This window comes from Petromyzon marinus (genome assembly GCF_048934315.1).
Source record: "Petromyzon marinus isolate PM22_M1 ecotype Great Lakes invasive population chromosome 76 unlocalized genomic scaffold, UKy_Petmar_22M1.pri1.0 chr76_unloc.1, whole genome shotgun sequence".
NCBI classification, from domain to species: domain Eukaryota; kingdom Metazoa; phylum Chordata; class Hyperoartia; order Petromyzontiformes; family Petromyzontidae; genus Petromyzon; species Petromyzon marinus.
The window spans coordinates 825,001-830,242 of NW_027422618.1; the positions used below are offsets into that span (position 1 = coordinate 825,001).

At 57.1% G+C, this 5,242-nt stretch overlaps 1 pseudogene; it reads right to left on the reverse strand.

Annotated features, from left to right (window-relative positions):
• The window catches only part of LOC116937586 (glycine receptor subunit beta-like), a 39,924-nt pseudogene extending 36,483 nt beyond the window's left edge, over positions 1–3,441 (reverse strand).
• Positions 3,442–5,242: the final 1,801 nt, after the last annotated feature.

Here is a 5,242-nt window from a genome sequence, read left to right on the forward strand (position 1 = left end):
GAGGGATGAGAGTGGAGTGGAGTGGAGGGATGAGAGGTGGAGGGAGTGGAGGGATGAGAGTGGAGGGAGGGGAGGGATGAGAGTGGAGTGGAGTGGAGGGATGAGAGTGGAGTGGAGTGGAGGGATGAGAGTGGAGTGGAGTGGAGGGATGAGGAGTGGAGGGAGTGGAGGGATGAGAGTGGAGGGAGTGGGAGGGATGAGAGTGGAGTGGAGTGGAGGGATGAGAGTGGAGTGGAGTGGAGGGATGAGAGTGGAGGGAGTGGAGGGATGAGAGTGGAGGGAGTGGAGGGATGAGAGTGGAGTGGAGTGGAGGGATGAGAGTGGAGGAGTGGAGGGATGAGAGTGGAGGGAATGGAGGGATGAGAGTGGAGTGGAGGGATGAGAGTGGAGTGGAGTGGAGGGATGAGAGTGGAGGGAGTGGAGGGATGAGAGTGGAGGGAGTGGAGGGATGAGAGTGGAGTGGAGTGGAGGGATGAGAGTGGAGGGAGTGGAGGGATGAGAGTGGAGGGAGTGGAGGATGAGAGTGGAGTGGAGTGGAGGGATGAGAGTGGAGTGGAGGGATGAGAGTGGAGTGGAGTGGAGGGATGAGAGTGGAGTGGAGTGGAGGGATGAGAGTGGAGTGGAGGGATGAGGAGTGGAGTGGAATGGAGTGGAGGATGAGAGTGGAGTGGAGGGATGAGAGTGGAGTGGAGTGGAGGGATGAGAGTGGAGTGGAGTGGAGGGATGAGAGTGGAGGGGAGGGATGAGAGTGGAGTGGAGTGGAGGGATGAGAGTGGAGTGAAGTGGAGAGATGAGAGTGGAGTGGAGGGATGAGAGTGGAGTGGAGGGATGAGAGTGGAGTTGAGTGGAGTGGAGGGATGAGAGTGGAGCGAGTGGAGGGATGAGAGTGGAGTGGAGGGATGAGAGTGGAGTGGAGGGATGAGAGTGGAGTGGAGGGATGAGAGTGGAGTGGAGGGATGAGAGTGGAGTGGAGGGTGAGGAGTGGAGTGGGGATGAGAGTGGACTCCGAGGACCTCATGCTGAGCAGCACGTCGCCGTTGTCGGTAGAAGAGGAGGGTGTTGTCCTTGGTGACCGAGTGGAAGTTGGCCGTCTTCTCGTTGGCGAAGAAGAGGTCGGGCCTCCAGAGGCAGCGCGACCTGGTGGGGTCCACCGTCAGCGCCTCCGAGCCCTGGAAAGTCGGCGGGCAGCCGCAGGCGCGGGTCGTTCCACTTCTGGCGGATGAAGATGTTGACCCGGTAGTCCTGGCGACCGGCGGAGTTTGCCGAGAGCGGGGGCGGGGGTTGTTGGGGGAGAGTAGAAAGAGACAGGGGAGAGATGGGAGAGGAGGGTGGGGAGAATAGGGAGAGAGAGGGGAGAGTGGGAGAGAGTAGGGGGAGAATGGGGAGAGAGAGGGGATGGGGAGAGAGTGGAGAGAGAGTGGAGAGAGATCAGAGACAGAGTGGAGAGAGAGTGGAGAGAGAGTGGAGAGAGAGTGGAGAGAGAGTGGAGAGAGAGGGAGAGAGAGTGGAGAGAGAGTGGAGAGAGAGAGTGGAGAGAGAGGGAGAGAGAGGGGAGAGAGAGTGGAGAGAGAGTGGAGAGAGAGTGGAGAGAGAGTGGAGAGAGATCAGAGAGAGAGAGTGGAGAGAGAGTGGAGAGAGAGTGGAGAGAGAGTGGAGAGTGAGTGGAGAGTGAGTGGAGAGAGAGTGGAGAGAGAGAGAGAGAGTGGAGAGAGAGTGGGAGAGAGTGGAGAGAGAGTGGAGAGAGTGTGGAGAGAGAGGTGGAGAGAGAGTGGAGAGAGAGTGGAGAGAGAGTGGAGAGTGAGTGGAGAGAGATCAGAGAGAGAGTGGAGAGAGAGTGGAGAGAGAGTGGAGAGAGAGTGGAGAGTGGAGAGAGAGTAGAGAGAGAGTGGAGAGAGAGTGGAGAGAGAGAGTGGAGAGAGAGTGGAGAGAGAGTGGAGAGAGAGTGGAGAGAGAGTGGAGAGAGAGTGGAGAGAGATCAGAGAGAGAGAGTGGAGAGAGAGTGGAGAGAGAGTGGAGAGAGAGTGGAGAGTGAGTGGAGAGTGAGTGGAGAGAGAGTGGAGAGAGAGTGGAGAGAGAGGGATAGAGAGTGGAGAGTGAGTGGAGAGTGAGTGGAGAGAGATCAGAGAGAGAGAGAGTGGAGAGAGAGTGGAGAGTGAGTTGGAGAGTGGAGAGAGAGTAGAGAGAGAGTGGAGAGAGAGAGTGGAGAGAGAGAGTGGAGAGTGAGTGGAGAAGAGTGGAGAGAGAGTGGAGAGAGAGTGGAGAGAGAGTGGAGAGAGAGTGGGAGAGAGAGTGGAGAGAGAGTGGAGAGAGAGAGTGGAGAGAGATCAGAGAGAGAGTGGAGAGAGATCAGAGAGAGTGGAGAGAGAGAGAGGAGAGGTGGAGAGTGAGTGGAGGGAGAGTGGAGAGAGTGGAAAGAGAGTGGAGAGAGAGTGGAGAGTGCAGTGGAGAGAGAGTGGAGAGAGATCAGAGAGAGAGTGGAGAGAGATAGAGAGAGTGGAGAGAGAGAGAGGGAGAGAGAGTGGAGAGAGAGAGAGTGGAGAGAGAGTGGAGAGAGAGTGGAGAGAGATCAGAGAGAGAGTGGAGAGAGATCAGAGAGAGTGGAGAGAGAGAGTGGAGAGAGAGTGGAGAGAGAGTGGAGAGTGAGTGGAGAGAGAGTGGAGAGAGATCAGAGAGAGTGAGAGAGAGAGAGTGGAGAGAGTGAGAGAGAGTGGAGAGTGAGTGGAGAGAGAGTGGAGAGAGATCAGAGAGAGTGGAGAGAGAGTGGAGAGAGAGTGGAGAGAGAGAGTGGAGAGAGATCAGAGAGAGAGTGGAGAGAGAGTGGAGAGTGAGTGGAGAGAGAGTGGAGAGAGATCAGAGAGAGAGTGGAGAGATCAGAGAGAGTGGAGAGAGAGAGTGGAGAGAGAGTGAGAGTGAGTGGAGAGTGAGTGGAGAGAGAGAGTGGAGAGAGAGTGGAGAGTGAGTGGAGAGTGAGTGGAGAGAGAGAGTGAGAGAGAGTGGAGAGAGATCAGAGAGTGAGAGGAGGAGTATGGGGAGGACGGGGGAGAGCTATTAACATGTTGACTAGGACGATGACGACGACGATGACGACGACGATGATGATGATGATGATGACGACGATGATGAAGATGATGATGATGATGATGACGACGATGATAAAGATGATGATGATGATGATGACGATGATGAAGACTATAACCACAAGGAAGACGAAGATCACGACGATGACGACGACGATGATGGTGACAATGACAACGACGATGATGAAGAAGATGATAATGATGATGATGACAATGACGACAACGATGATCGAAGGTTGACGATGATGAGGGTGACGACGACGAGCGGCCATCTCACCATGGTGGTCTCCTGCACCGAGCCGAAGCTGTTTACGAGATGTTGAGGTTGACGCTCACCGGGGACTCTGCACGCATCGGACACAGTTAGTCACATGGGGTACCCACGTCACAGTTAGTCACATGGGGTACCCACGTCACAGTTAGTCACGTGGGGTACCCACGTCACAGCTAGTCACATGGGGTACCCACGTCACAGCTAGTCACATGGGGTACCCACGTCACAGTTAGTCACATGGGGTACCCACGTCACAGTTAGTCACGTGGGGTACCCACGTCACAGTTAGTCACGTGGGGTACCCACGTCACAGTCAGCCACGTGGGGCCCCACGTCACAGTTAGTCACATGGGGCACCACATCACAGTTAGTCACATGGGGTACCCACGTCACAGTCAGCCACGTGGGGCCCCACGTCACAGTCAGCCACGTGGGGTACCCACATCACAGTTAGTCACATGGGGCACCCACGTCACAGTCAACCACGTGGGGCCCCACGTCACAGTTAGTCACATGGGGTACCCACGTCACAGTCAACCACGTGGGGCCCCACGTCACAGTCAGCCACGTGGGGCCCCACATCACAGTCAGCCACGTGGGGTACCCACGTCACAGTCAGCCACGTGGGGTCCCACGTCACAGTTAGTCACATGGGGCCCCACATCACAGTTAGTCACATGGGGTACCCACGTCACAGTCAGCCACGTGGGGCCCCACGTCACAGTCAGCCACGTGGGGTACCCACGTCACAGTCAGTCACATGGGGCACCCACGTCACAGTCAAACCACGTGGGGTCCCACATCACAGTTAGTCACATGGGGCACCCACGTCACAGTCAACCACGTGGGGCCCCACGTCACAGTTAGTCACATGGGGCACCCACGTCACAGTCAACCACGTGGGGCCCCACATCACAGTTAGTCACGTGGGGTACCCACGTCACAGTCAGCCACGTGGGGCCCCACGTCACAGTTAGTCACATGGGGTACCCACGTCACAGTCAGCCACGTGGGGCCCCACGTCACAGTTAGTCACATGGGGTACCCACGTCACAGTCAGCCACGTGGGGCCCCACATCACAGTTAGTCACGTGGGGTACCCACGTCACAGTCAGCCACGTGGGGCCCCACGTCACAGTTAGTCACATGGGGTACCCACGTCACAGTCAGCCACGTGGGGCCCCACGTCCACAGTTAGTCACATGGGGTACCCACGTCACAGTCAGCCACGTGGGGCCCCACGTCACAGTTAGTCACATGGGGTACCCACGTCACAGTTAGTCACGTGGGGTACCCACGTCACAGTTAGTCACGTGGGGTACCCACGTCACAGTCAGCCACGTGGGGCCCCACGTCACAGTTAGTCACGTGGGGTACCCACGTCACAGTTAGTCACGTGGGGTACCCACGTCACAGTTAGTCACGTGGGGCCCCACGTCACAGTTAGTCACATGGGGTACCCACGTCACAGTTAGTCACGTGGGGCCCCACATCACAGTTAGTCACATGGGGTACCCACGTCACAGTTAGTCACATGGGGTACCCACGTCACAGTCAACCACGTGGGGTCCCACGTCACAGTTAGTCACGTGGGCTCCACATCACAGTTAGTCACATGGGGTACCCACGTCACAGTTAGTCACGTGGGGTACCCACGTCACAGTTAGTCACATGGGGTACCCACGTCACAGTCAACCACGTGGGGTCCCACGTCACAGTTAGTCACATGGGGCACCCACGTCACAGTCAACCACGTGGGGCCCCACATCACAGTTAGTCACATGGGGTACCCTACCCACGTCACAGTTAGTCACATGGGGTACCCACGTCACAGGTCCAGCCACGTGGGGCCCCACGTCACAGGTTAGTCACATGGGGCCCCACGTCACAG